The sequence below is a fragment of the Humulus lupulus genome, chromosome 9 (assembly GCF_963169125.1).
Source record: "Humulus lupulus chromosome 9, drHumLupu1.1, whole genome shotgun sequence".
In the NCBI taxonomy this organism is placed as follows: Eukaryota; Viridiplantae; Streptophyta; class Magnoliopsida; order Rosales; family Cannabaceae; genus Humulus; species Humulus lupulus.
This window is the reverse complement of record NC_084801.1, coordinates 20,680,049-20,695,901: the sequence shown is the minus strand read 5'-3', so window position 1 is coordinate 20,695,901 and position 15,853 is coordinate 20,680,049.

Sequence of the window (15,853 nt, the reverse complement as noted above, 5' to 3'; positions counted from 1 at the left end):
TCTCCTTAGCTCTCCTAGGATGCACTCTCCTTAGCTCTCCTAGGATGCATTCTCCTTAGCCTCCTAGGATGTACTTTCCTTAGCTTTCCTCGGACCAAGGTGCACTTGGCTTGGTTATGACATCTTTCAAGCAGTCCAAATTCTTCGTCAGTCTACCGGGTCACTTTATCACAACTCTGAGGAGTCAATGTATTTATTGACTATTTAATGTGTCTTTTACGGACCATGTACTGCCATTTGTCACATCTATTGCCACGTCATTGATCTCCAATTTTTGGGTATAACAGAAAGCATAAAATTTAAACATTATGTCTAACAGTAACAATCTAAGCTTACTTTTTCTAATTTCTCAATAAAGAATAGATAAGGAAAAAATATTGGTGAGAAAAATTGCTTTATATTTAATTAAGTGAGAGGATGAGTTATAATTAATTGGTTTATCTATATATTAATAAGTTATAATTTATATTTCTTTAAAGAAAATGATATATGCTATTTTTTTTAGTAGAAAGACTTATTTCATTAAGGCAAAAAAGAAAATAACTCATACAATAGTACAATCACAAATTAGGCCATAAGCAAACAGGTAAGCCATGCCACCAAACTCTGGACATCTCCATAGTGAGAGCCAATTGAGCCAAGGAATGAGCTTAATCATTATTAGCACGATTACAATGATTGAAAGAAACAAAATTTAGCTTACTTCCCAACCCAATGATGTCTTGAATAACCATTCCAAACTCTGAGATAACCTCTTAGTTATTGTGAATTGCTTGGCAAACTCTTAAGCATCTTGTCCTGAGCTGAACTTTGTGGTACCCAAGCCTAAGACAAAGGGCGAGTCTCTGAGCTATAGCAGTTGCCTTAGCAATATGGGGTTCCATGGTAGAGGAGAGGGGTAAAGCCGAGGATGCAATAATATGTTTTCACTATCCCAATCTTCATACATTAATTGTTATATTATTTCATATAATATAATGTTAAATTAAATAATGTGATGAAATATGATTTGTCACACCTTGTAACATATTATTGAGAGTTACAAAATTGGACACATGTGTGTGCCCAAATGTGACATATTTAGTGTTACAAATTCAGTTACAAATTTGTAACTCCCAAATATTACCCAATAATGTGTAGATTGTATGTTACACACTTGAGATTGGATTTCATAAGGCCATAATGTAATATGGCTGTTGGAGACACGTTTTTAACTCCTAATAGGTGTTTGTAACTTATAAAATCATGTGGGAAATGATTTGAGACGTTTTGGAATGTTTTGGAAAATGACCTTTTTTGTGCTGAAAACAAGTTGTGGCCACGACCACTGTCATTCCCTGACCGCGACCACTGATAATCCTGGTCGTGGCCAGTGAGGCTGACAGGCAACTTGGTTTTTCAATTTTTTCCAAATTGAACGGTTCTAACATCTCAAATAACTCCCAAATCTCCATTTTAATTTCATAAACATCCAATTAAACATTGGTAACAGCCATGAGAGTTGGTGGAATTTGAAATTCAAAGGGTATCTCAAACTCTATAAATAGGAGCCTAATGCTCACTTGTAAGACACATCATTTTCCATCCACAAAACACTTGGCTGGAAAATACACCATAGATGCTTGATAATTCCAGAGAGTTATTTCCCATAGAGATCCCTTAGTGCTTAGAGAATATGGGGAAATAAGCTTTTGGACAAAGGTTTTGAACTTTGTTCAAGTTGGTGATCCCCACTACTCTACACTTTGGTTGTGTGAGAGTTTGTTTTTTTTTATTGGTTTTATTTTCATTCTTTTGATCTTGTTGATGTTATTTACTTGTATTATTATTGTTTTGATTTTGTAATCTTCTTTTTCTACATCTTTCTATTTACTTGTATTTTGAGCAATTGAGTTGTAATATTTCTTTAATTATTATTATCTTGTCTATTGTATTTTTTGTATAGAGTTGTATTTTTTGTTTTTCCATGTTTCCATTGAGTATAAAATATATTCTCTAACATCAATTATCTACTCCTGCATCAACATATATCATAATTGTACTCTCCTGCACATGGCTAGTGTGAGTCCCTTTGGGTATCGAAATCTCCTCCTCCATACCTACAACATTGGATTTGGCTTGGGCATCTTGGTAACGACTGAGGAGGTCCATCGCCCACATGTACACATGTGTATCATTGAGCCAATAGTTGTCATGGATAATTTTATTGCGGCTGTACTAGACTCTCCAACATAATGTGATCATCTTCTCCATCTCATGCTTTGTCAACAACTCCATACATTCAAGCAACTTCCCATAAAAATTATGGCATTCTATAAATTTTTCCATACCACATAAGGGTCACTCATCCCTAATCCTCTTCAAAAACTGGCATTCCCATAAAGCATGTGAAGTTGTCTCAGGTGCTCTTCTACAAAGAGGGCAAGGATTCAATTGGAACTCCATGTTTAGTCAGATTGAGATTGGTGGGAATGAAATCAAAGGGGCTCAATTCTTGATTTTCGGTGGGATATTTAGGGACCATAAGTAGCTCCACCATTTTGATTGGCTTGCAGAAGAGTTTGCTTGGCCATACCATTTGTCCCTCACTGCAAACCAGTATCCACTCCTCACTGAATAGATCCCGGAGGCATTATGATGCCAAGCTAAAAGGTCTGGTCCATGATTGATCGGTATAGGGATGGATAGTATAGCCCGAGCCTCCTCAGGCCCAAAAGAACTCTATATTAACTCCACATTCCACCCATACAAATGTTTTCAGAGCTAACAAGCACTAGATCAACCATCCCTGTAAAAGAACGAACCCTTCCTCCCACCTTAGTAGGAATCCAGAAATCTTGACAGATATTTACTGACTCGCCGTTGTTTACTATCCATCTCGAACCTTTAAGGAGAAAGTCTTTTCCCCACAACACACTGCGCCACATGTAGGAGGCTCTTTGAGTGGTCTTTGCATGAACAATGGTCGAATTAGGATAATAGAGTCCTTTCATTACTTTGGCAGCAAAGGACGGGAAAGTTGTATAGACGAGCAACATTTTTAGCAAGGAGTGCTTGATTAAAAAGGAAAAGGTTCCTGAAACCAAGTCCTCCATCAGACTTGTGCCAGCATAGGTGTTCCCAGTTGCACCAATGCATTTTCCTTTGTCTCACTACCCCACCAAAATCTTGCACAGAGTCTATGGAGTTCGTTAATCAAGGATGCTGATTGTTTAAACTAATTCATTGCATAGGTTGGTATAGCTTGGATAACTGATTTCAGGAGGACCTCTCTGCCCTTTGCAGAGAAGATTTTGGACTTCCAACTAAAGAGTTTGTTCCATACTCTATCTTTGATAGACTGGAAGAGTCCACTTTTACTTTTTCCAACAAAACACGGTAGCCCCAAGTATTTTTCATGGCATGGAACTAGTGGAACCCCCAGTGCACAAGAAATATTATCACATGTCTGACTACCCAATTGAGGAGAGAAGCATACCACAGACTTGTTCAAGTTGACCAGCTGGTTTGAGGTGTTCTCATAACATGTTAGAATCTCTTTACATTTGACGCAACCTTCCATACTAGCCTCAAGGAAGAAGAAGCTATCGTCAACAAAAAATAGATGAGAGACCATGGGAACATTCCTACAACATTTTAACCACGCTAGTCCTCCAATGCTTAGCTCATGTTTCAACAGCGCAGATAGTCCCTCTGCACACAAAAAGGAAAAGGAACGACAATAAAGGGTCTCCTTGTCTAAGACCCCGTGTTGTTGTGATATTACCATCGACTTCTCGATTAACATTAATTGAGTATTTGACAGAGGATATGCACTTCTTAATCAAATTAGTCCAACCCCTGGGAGACCCCACCTTCTCCATAATACCCCATAAGAAGTTCTAATCCACACTATCATAAGCTTTTGCCATATTTTCTTTAAAGGCAGAGAAGCCAGTTTTACCTTTCTTGGGGCGTTTAATGGTGTTGAGACATTCAAAATCCACCATAGCATTATCAGTGATCAGTCTCCCAGGGATGAATGCGCTTTGTTCCTCTGAAATTATGCTACCCAGACACTCCCTTAGTTTGTTAGTAAGCATTTTTCCAACAATCTTGTACAAAACGTTGCAACGCCTAATAGGGCGGTAGTCAGTAGTATAAGTGGGGTTTTTGACTTTTTGAATTAGCATGATAATGGTATCATTAATACACTCACTAGTACCTGATCCATTAATAAACGCCAGACACACTTTGCACACATCGACACCCACCACATCCCAGAGTTTCTGATAGAGCCCAGCGCCCATCACATCTTTGCCTGGGCTCTTATGAGGGCTCATCTCGAATAAGGCATGCCTAACATATTCATTTGTGAACCCGCGCAACAACTGTGTGTTCATGGAACCGAATAAGGACAATATTTAGTACCCTTTCCAAGTTGGCACGTGAAGTTTGATGCGACGTAAATAGCCCACCAAAATAAGTTTCAAATACCCTTGCGATCTTATTCGGTTCTAACTCCCACTAGTTATTCTCATCAAAGATGCCTTCAATAATGTTTTTCTTCTTTTGTTGGGAAGAACTTTGGTGAAAAAATAGGAGTTATTGTCACCTAGTTTGGGCCAAGAGTCCTTTGCTCTAGACGCCCAATACTTCTCATCTTTGTACATCAATCAAGCTCGTTTTCTACTTCTCTGTATTTACCCCAAGAATGCTCATTCAAAGTTTTTTCCAACTTGGCCAACTCATCTTTCTTCTTCTTGATAGCCACCATAGTTTTTTTAAAGGAAGCAAGGTTCCAAGCAGCAAGTTCTTTGGACACTCCATTTAATCTATCACAAACTGCCAACATACTAGAGCTACGAGTAATGCCCCACAAAATCTTCACAAGGTCCCTACATTCCTCCTCATCCACCCAAGCCATTTGAAATGAAATCTGGATCTAGTCCTCGGGAACTCCCTAAGGTCCTGTTCCCTCAAAAATCTTGTAAGAAGTGGTCTGTGATTTGACCCCCATAACTTGAGGTGTGAAACAAAAGTTGTGGGGAACAAAGTGAGCCACTCATTATTGCATAACATCCTATCCAACCTTACTTAAGTGAAGGTTCCATTTATGTGTCGATTGCACCATGTATAACAACCTCCCTCATTTCCCATATCAAAGAGGTTTGTATAGTCAAGAGCTTGCCAAAATGTAATATATGCTTTTACTAGTAAGGGTATTATGGTAAATGGTATGACATTATGTGTTTAATTATGTGAATTATGATATGCATGATTTATGATGTATGTTTATTTATGTATTCCGTCAAGCAATCCACACACATTAGTTTCTTCAAGTGTTAGGGTCCAAGGTGTAATAGAAATTGTGTATTAGGGGTCCAAGTAGAATTATGGGTTTTATGATAGAAAGTGTAATTATTAAAAGTTGAAGCTATTATTTTTGGATGGAAATTACAATAAGGGTCTTAAGTGATAATTAAGGATTAATTTGAGGTTGGGGACAGAAAGGTCATTTGGTTTTTATACGAATTAAGTCACATTAAATAAAATAAGTCAAATAGGTTTAGAAATCGTATCTTTCAGACTCTGGTTTTGGGCGATAAACTGAAAGGGAAACAAACAAAGAAGAATCTCTCGTTCTTGATCTGAGTTTGTGAAGACTTAAGGTTGAAGGAGATCAATAGTCCGGGCTATTGAAGGGCTAGGAATTTCATAGGTGGCATAGCCCTGGCATGACCGCACCACTCAGCTAGATTGATCTGGCGTTCTTTGAGCGCGAGCGGCCTAGTTTCCCAGAGACGTGATTTTTGAGGACTTTTTATGTACTTTTGGATATAAGTTGGTAATTGTTGGGACTATATGCAGAGGGGTTTTAAAGACTTTCTTGAGTATTATGATGATGAATTAGTTTTAAAAAGAATTTTAGTGGGTTTAATATTGTTTTGCTTGGTTGAGGGTTTTAAAGCCTTAATGTTATATGTTATGTTTAGGCTCACTGATGATACTTGAAGAGGCGCGTTAGGGTGTGTGGATCTCTGCTGAAATTGAGGTAAGAAGAGTGGACACCTGCATGCAGGGTGTACGCTTGACATACACTATGGTAGATACTATTTATGAGCTATGTTTATGTTAATGCATAATTATGTTAGTGAATGTTATGTTTAATGAGTTTATGTGAATTATGGTTATGTTTTGTGTGTATGTGTATGTGATAACTGTTTGGCATGCTTACATTTAAAATGCATGTCTACGTTACAAAAATGCATGCTTATGATATGATGAAAATACATGCTTACGTTATACGATACTTGTCCAACTCAATTTGGACTACGTTTTTTTTATGAGTTATGATTTATGTTATATTATTGTTATTGTTATTTTTATTGATTTAAGTTCCCAGTTAAGGTTGTGGGGTTGTGTCCTACACAACTGTTCTTGCTGAGCTTTGGCTCATGGGTACTCTGTGTTGCAGGTAAAGGCAAAGAAGTGGTTACAACGCAATAAGTTGGATAGCTTTGGCGGAGGGCGTAAATGTAAAGGATTTAACGATCATAGGGGATCGGGCCTACATTAGGAATTAACTAAGTATTTCTTTTAGAATGATATTTTAGTTTTATGGATTGGATTTTAAGTTGTTTATTTTATTTTATTTATGAAAACTACGAAACTCTGGAGTTTCATTCTTTTTAACATTTAAGTGGTGTTTATGAACGCTTTTATAAATAAAAGAGTATTTTTATTTTAAACCTTATTTATTGTAATTGTCAAATTAACGCTTCAAGAAATTGGGGCGTTACATTTTCAATGACTCTGGGGTGGCCCACTACTCTTTTCATGGTAAAAAAGGATCACATTAAGATCCCCTCCCACAAGCCACAACCCAAGAAATTTGTGTCCCAGTCTCCTAAGAAACGTTCAGAAGTGGTTCCGGAGGTTACTATCGGGCTCCCCATACAGTCCGGTATAACACCACTTAAGTGTGTGAGATGATGTTAAAAAAACGTCTATATAGTTTCATGTAAATTCAACCAAGTCCACCACAATCTTGTCCGTCCAAAACAAGCATAAGCCGCCACTTGTCCCCACCCTATCCACAACTAGTTTCCTAGCGAAGCTGAGCCTAATTTAGAGAAACTCCAAGGCTAAATGGGAGAAGAGTGCTTTAGAAAGGAATATGATGTCGAGTTTATGCTCTCACACTTTGGAATGTAAGATTTGGAACGTCCGGTCATTCCCAAGACCTTGGACATTCCAAGCTAGGAAATTCATGATGTCTGGTGCCCCTGAGTATCAAGGACCACCGATTCAGTTGAGACCTCCACTTCACTCCCAACCAGTGCAAGTAAAGAACGAGAAGCAAATTTGTTAACCGTGAAATTGAGTGTTTCTTCAAAGAATTTCGAAGCTACCTTGAGTGGATTTTGAGCCTCCTTACCACCATGCTTAAACATCTTTTTTGGGCTATTGGCTTTCAAAGCCTCATGGAAGCTAACCTTAAATTTTTTTCTTCCTGTTCGTATCTTGCGTTGGGGTCCCTTGCACGAGTTTCTGAGACTTGACTGAAGTAGTAGCCTGCATGGGGATATTCAGTGCATGGTGAGTGACGTGGTAGCTTCCTTTTGATTGAGAATGACCCTTCTTATTTCCGCCTTGCGATCCACTCTCCTGTAAACCAGCTTGTTCCACTTCTTCATTCCTTATTATTTTTTTATTCCCTTCCTTTTTGCTCCCACTTCCTTGATGTGATGCACAGGGCATGCTGAAATCCCTATACTCAAATAATAAATTATTTAATGTCATAGGTCTACTCAAATCAGATGAATTAGTAGCCAATTGTGGAGTTAATTCATTCATATCCCTATTACGGGGATTTGAAAAATTATCACTTTCCAAGTGCTATTGAAAACACTAGAAATAGGGTGCCATTTAACTGCTTCATCTTTTTTGGGTAACTTTCCTTTTCCCTTAATTGGTTTCACATTTGCCTTTTCTTGAATTTTTTTTTCCGGCGCATCTGCCATACCGACACCACCGTTGTGATAGTTATTGTCGCCATCTCTTCCTCTACTTCTCTTGGCTGGATGACCCACCATTTTTTTCGATACCGGTGCACGAATCCAACCCCCAAACTTCATCTTCTCACTTTCATCTATCCCAAGAGGTTTGACTTTGCATTATCGGAATGGGTGGCCAAGCACCCCGTAGAAATAACACAGCTCTGGTAATATTTTGTATCTAATCAGCATGATGATCAGGTCATGCCCCGACTTAATTTTTTTCTTAATGACCCACGTAAGCGACTTTAAGATGTCCACCACGACCATCATCTTCATGTACTTTCCCAAAGAATCCCCCATGACATTACAAACCACCTTCGAAACAATGCCGACAAATTTACTGAGTTCGTAACCCCAACTTTTAGACATACAAAACACTGATACTTCATTATTTGGATCCAAAATGGTGTGTAATCAAATACCATGTCGACTAGATCACACATCTCCTCTGGTTCCTTAAGAACCAATAAGTTTTTTTTGAAGATCCAAGGTCCTCCTTCGTACACTCTTTAACGGTCAACGATTAGAGAGAACCAGAATAAGAATATATTGCTTCCTAATGATTCAACCTCAAATGAGCCTTGGATTTTCCAAAAATGCCTCACATTGTAATTGAAATTGTCGAGATTGACTAATCTCGTTGTAATCACCTTACCCATGAGGGCTTTAGTCACCGTTTCTGTCCCTTTGTCTAAGAGAGTTTGATCCTCCACATCACAAAACTCATCTTCTCCTTCATCTTCTAGTGCGAGGGAGTCATAAAGGGCTGCTAAATCATCATTGTTCATCTTATCAGAATATTGAATTAGAAATCTAGATAGAAGTTTGATCGAAAACCACCGTGAATATGTCACCTGTACATCACGTCTTCAGAGAGAAAAATCGTAGGCGGAAAATTTATAAATGTCTTGTAAAAAATAGTGTTCTTCTATTAACACTAGATAAAATTATTAAATAAAATGATATCAGCTATTTATAGGTAAAAATAATGTATATGCATGTATGATTTTTGTTGACTCTCGATTTGCCCAACGACGCGGAGTCACAATTACGACAATAAATGAGATGATAGTCAAGAATGTAATCAAATGGTAAAGAAATGACACAGATGATTTATAGTGGTTCGGCCCCAACAATGCGGTAAAAACCTACGTCCACTTAGTGTTATTATTGATGTTGAATCCAAAAGTCGTGATCAAAGAACTAGGGTTCTTGAGTTTCACAAACCTTAGGAGAGTTGCAACAAAACGATGGATAATCACCCTTTATGTTCTCTCTATGAGTATTCTGAGAAAAGATTCAAAAGTCCCTTCCTTGAGCCCTCTCATGAATATTTATAGGCTCAAGGGGGGTTACATTGGGCCTTAATACTCCTTAATATCAGCGTATCAATGCAATAGAGAGGAAATAATAAATGTCATTGTTACAAAATTACAATCTTTTAAGGAAATAAACCGAAGCATGCGACCAGTCTAGTCGCTTCTAATCGTGAGGTTTGATGAAGCAACAGGGAGTTGGTTGGTAGGCAAACAACACCTCTTCATTTCGACTCTGCCACGTGTCAACCATGTGTGATAAATTCTTGCCACGTTATCAGTAGCCGTTTTTGGGTAAACAATTTTAAATTAAGAATATTTTATTTAAATAAAACAAATATTGTTTCATTTTTTTAAATAATAGTTTATTCTAAAATGGTTTTGAATAAATTATTTATTTATAAAAGGAAAGAAGTATATGTTTGCCTTTTATTTTTATTTTAAAAAAGAATAATTTCAGCACTGATTTCAAAATGTGAAATGATGTGTTTTACAAATACTAGTTTGGGAAAATACCCTTTTGACCCCTGTATTTTTTTCGATTATGCAATAGGATCTTAGGTTTTGTTAAATAATGATTTGGACATGTGTTTTATAAAAGGGAATATGCCCATTTGGTACCGTGTCTTTTGGCCGAGTATAGCTTTGGTACTCTCTTTTATGAATAATAATCATCTCGTACCCTATAGTTGTAAAATCAATCAAAAAATAGTACCCTCTGCTTGAAGTTGGTCAATAATTTTTTTTAAATGACAAATTTTCCCTCACTTAATTTGAATTAATTTATGCTTTAATGGATATATGCATATTTGGTAATTTCTGTTTTGACTGAGTATAACTTTAGTACCCTGTATTACGAATAATTATCTTATGGTAATATATAATTGTAAAATTGGTAAAAAAAAATGGTACGAAAATAGACAAAAAAGGAAATATTGCTTAAAGCCATATGAAAAATCAAGAGCACCATTTAAAACTCACTGAGCTCACAATGTCAAGCTCGATATAAGTTTAGTCATGGATTAGTAGGGCGTTGCACATGTAATAAATAAAGTTGAAATAAAAAACCGTTTATTATAAAGATTTCAAACATGCTTAACAGCCCAAACATTTAAAAGGAAAAGAAATCCAGAGTTTCATAGTTATTGTTAAATAAAAACAAACATTTGAATATTAAAATAAGACTTAAAGCATCATTTAAATTCACACTAAAACATGTCTTAAAAAAATTGAACAATAAAAAATTCCCAAGTAGGCCCGACCCCTAATGGTCGTTAAATCCTTGACATGTACAATTTTCGTTAAAGCTCTCAAACTCATTGCCCTATAACCACTTCCTTGCCTTTACCTGCAGCACAGAGTTCCCGTGAGCCAAAGCCCAGCAAGAAGAGTTGTGTAGGACACAACCCCTTGATCTTAACCATGAACATGTATCAATAATTAAAATAAGATATAATAGTAAAGAATTAAGTCATAAACATCAAGCAAAATGTAATGACCCAACTACTCTAGACTTTGGACCATTAACGAAAACTATACATAGACACTACTTTTTTAATAAAACTTACAAGTGAAATAATCATTTCTTCATTAAAAACTTGTAAAACAAATGTTAAACTACATAAAATTTAAAGTAGGATATGGGCTCTCATCGTTTTAAAAGAAAAACATAACATAATTGTAAATAAATGAATTACATAATAAAGTGCGGAAAATACATATAAAACCATAATTAAAGAGACTTCATCCTCGAATCGAACACTCGATCCTTTGACTCCATTCCACCTCAATACACATCCCCAAGCTTCCAAGAACCTTTCCCGCCATCAAAACTATTTTCCTGCACATAAAAACATAAAGGAGTGCCTAATGCCCAGCAAGGAAAATATAACACATAAATCATATACATAAAATTCATAATGCAATATAAAACATATCATAAACATATGTCACACATACTATAATGGCCATTATTACTTGGGGTCCTATAAACTAAACAAGTCATATGCCCATTAGATTTGTGGGGCTTGCTATCTAAGCAAGTCATATGCCCATAAATTTATTGGGGCTTGTTAGTTGTATAGGTCATATGCCCAAGTCTACAAACATACACAAATCATAAGTTAACATAACACTTAAATCATAAGATAACACATAACATAACATATAAAATCCTATCCTAATTTCCTTACCAAAAGTACTGGGATATGAGAACATGTTTGAGACTTTGGAACACTCCTAAAAACCATAAATGAAAGGGTGAGTATACTAAAGAAAAAGGGATGAAAGTGATGAAAGAACTATACCATCAAAATACACTTACCAAGAATCTTATGTTCAAGATCTTAGATTTCCTATTCAAGAATAAAGAATAAAGTTAGGATGTTGAGTAGAAAACTATAAGAACTTAAAGAAAAATGATACCAAAATGAACTAGAGTTTGGAATACCTTGAATGCTTCTATGAGCAATTTAAACCTTGAACCGAAATGAGCTATAAACCTTACTCCCCAAGTATTTAGTAAGCTTATAATGATTAAGCTTATAATCCCCAACCCAAGTGTTTACACTCTCAAAAATAACCTAGCAGCTTGCAACCTCTCAACTTAGCTTGATGAATGAATAAATGGCTGGGTACTAGGTCCTATTTATAGAGTTCAAGAATTAAAAGATCTTCATTTAACTTGAATAAAATAATGGCTTTTTAAGTGAAAATTATTTGAATTATCGTTCAGCAGAGGCTGAAGACTCGGTCAGAAAGATGCTGGACTTATCAAGAGGTTAAAGATTAAAATGGGAACGTTTTCAAAAATATTGAAAAGTATATCAAAGTAGTTGATATATCGCCCCTTGTAGGCGATATATCACTTGGGCCAGCATGCCCGAGGCTCGTCAAGGTGCTCGTGCGAAGTTACTTGTTTTTCGTATCCCCGTACTGCGATATATCGCCCCCTATAGCTGCGATATATCGGCATACACTGAATATTTAAACATGGAATTGCACATTTTAAGCTTAATTTGAATTGAGTAAATAGACTTGACTAAGTCCTCTAACATTTTCAAAGCTGCTGACAGACCCTAGGATATTCAAATATTACTCTTAATAAACTTATTCCTCAAAAATACTTAATTATCATTAAACATACACATGACAAGTGTTACTTTCTTATTGGGTCTATCTAAACCTTATAATATAATAAATATTACCATCAATATCAGTCATATTAATCAAACCTTAGGTTAAAATTAATATTCTTAAACTATAGGCTAAACTTAGAAAATCTACAAGTGTTACTACAAGTGTCCAATTAAATCCTGGTCTGAACCAAAATCCACAGTCATAAAACTACTACTACTATTGCTATTATTACTACTATCTAACTAGCTAAGTAAAGTTCTTGGACTCTACACAAAAAGATCGTTGCCCAAGTAAAATGGACAAAAGTGCAGTGAGCACATAATAACGTAAGCATATAGTTTTCAACATATCATAAGCATGCAAATTCATAACGTATACATGCATTTAAGAACGTAAGCATGCCATGCAAAATATCACACATACATATAACACACATCAGCAATATGGAATATAAACTACCTAAATCATAATCATGCAACTAACATATTCATAAATCAACCATAAGTAGTTAAATCATAAAAGTTCTACCATACTGAGTACGTCGAGCGTAAACCCTGCGTGCATGTGTCCACTATTCTTACCTTGACAGCAATAGAAATCCACACACTAACATGTCTCTTCAAGTATCCTTAGCGAGCCCCTAGTCATACAACATCATACAATCCACAATCAACAACTTAATACCTAAAAATAGACACATTAACTTCCTAGGACCTAAATGACCCTAAAAGTAGGTTTCCAGAATCCCCAAAACATTTAGACTAAAATTCCTCATTTTTAAAAACATATGTACCAATCTGTGACAGGCCGGTCGACCGATTCATAACAGTCAGTCAACCTGTTGCTTAAAAAGTAAACTTGCGATAAATCGCAGGCCAGTCGACTGGTTGAACCCAGATTCTCCCAAATTATAACATTCCTATTTAACACAATTGATTAAATTGACTATGGACATCCAAACAACATAAAATTCCTATTTAACACAATTGATTAACCATTTTCACTTTCTTAGCCCAAATCTACAATCAAACTTAAACAATAAAATTTGAAGAACTTATCAATCAATATCCCAGATACAATTCTCCAATTCCTTGCTCCTTTGTGTGATCATTAGTCTGCAAAACCACTGAATTGTAGCGCACCAATTTTTATTTTATTTTATTTTGTGCTTTATTTTATTATTATTTGTTTAAGTGTTAGAAAATTATTTTTTTTAATTGTTGGAATTATTTGGTAGGAATTATGTGAATTTAATTTTTGTTAATGGTTTTATTTAATTATTTTATTTTAAGAGCTTTCTTGAGTTTTGGTTGGGTGCACTAAGGTGCATGGTTAGTAAAAATGCACCCTAGCACTTGTGTGTGTGCATGTGCATGGTATGCATGGTGAGCATGCATTAGTTTCCATGCATGGTGTTTTTTTTTTTTCTATTAATTATTATTTATTTATTTTGTATGGTAAATTTAGAAAAAGGAAAATAATGGGATAATATGTATATATTTTTGTTTAATTTAGTTTAGTTTAAAGATATTGGTGATATGGCTATTAGTCGTCTTCTAAGCTATATTGGGTAAGTTAGATGAAGGTGATTTGGTGTGTGCTAGCCGTGTATAGAAGAGAAGGGGAGAGGCTAAGGGGTTCGTTCAAGGTTAGTGTGAGTGCATAGGGGAGTTTCCATTTTGTACACAAATCAATCAAGCCATAGTTGGCAATTACATGAATTATGGGAGAGGGAATCAAGGAAATTATAAAATTTGGGACATAACCCTTTTTCCCACTAGCTAGGGTTCGGTCACTAGGGCCTTTATAAAGGCAAAAAGAACAGGAGTGTTCTAATTTTGGCTTGGTGGATTCCGTGTGCATAGAGAAGGAAGAGAAGGAAAGGAAGAGAGAATCAAAGAAGAGAAAGAAAAAGAAGAAGAAGGGAATTTCGAACCCTAGGGTAATGTAATGTAGTGTTCTTTTTCTTTCTTTTTCATCTATTCTTTTCAACTTAAGTTTTAAGAAATAGAATGTTTTCTTTGGGTTTTTGATTGAACTTAGTTCTTGAGGTGCCAAGGGGTTGATCAAATCTTGTGTTTCTTTGATCACTACAAAGGAGGTAATGGGAAATCCTAGTCTTTTGCTTTTTGGATGTTGAGTGTTGTTATTTTATTTTATTTTTTTGGTTTTGAAACATGGTTGTTGTTTTGATGCTAAGTTTCAACCACGCATGTGTATAGGTTCTAGTATATATTTTTATGAATGTTTCTATGATGAATACATGTATTGATAAGATATTTTGAATAGAGGCATGTTGGGTTTTAATTGAAAAATGGAAACAAGAATTAGATTTGATGTATGTTTCGACCTAGAGTATGTTTTAGGGTTCATTTTATTTCTTTTGAATTTTGATAAACATACTTATGGATTTGAGTGTGTTGACGCGGTTCTTCGCCAACAGGTAATTTAAGAAAGGAAGAGAAAGGGATTAGTGCTAATAATGAACCGAAACAGTTATATGATCTTAGGAAATGGAAAGATGACTCAAGACACGGTTTTTAAGTGGTTCAAAGGTTAAAATCATTCTACTCCATTAGTCAATATTATTTCTCTATTCTGGGAATATGATTACAGGATATTTCTTACAAGAGATAATCCAACCCCTATCAACTCCCAGGGTCTCCATATTTATAGGAGAAGTCACCTGGGAGTTGGTAAGAAGGTCATCCCGTGACCTTCTTACCTATCATATCAACTCTGTGACATTCATGATTAATTCCTAAACCTGACACATAAGTGTGGTCAAATCAATAGGTAAGGAAATAATGGGCCGCACGGCCCAACCTAGTCGTGGGTGTCTGAATACGCACGTTCCTGCTGTGTGTCTGAGAAGTCAGGGGCATATCAGACACGTGATGTCTGATATATGCACGTTTACCTTGCGTGTGTTGACTTTACAAAGGGTCATAGCCTCTCTATTTAGCTCGTGGTACGAGCTGGAAACTTAACTTGACCCTCGACCTTTAGAGTCCGGCCTCAGGTCTTAGGCAATCTTGGCGAACCCTTGGGTTACCTCGAGCTAAGGAGGTACGACCTTATGACGGAAGCTCCGGTCTTGGGGATGTCCACGAGATAATCATGATTAGGTCACAGCTCAGTCCGCTAATCAGCCCGTGGGAAAATCAGGGCATACATCTGCCCCCAAGCCCCTGCTCGTGGTATACCACGTCGTATAAGACCACAGTAGGGGCTTTTAGGCTTCCCCATGAACTCTTCACATTCCACCTCTTACGCCACCTCCCGGACATATACCTAGATGCCGTGAAGACTGAGGTCCAGGTTGCCCAGGCTGCCCTAGAGGCCGAGCGGACAACT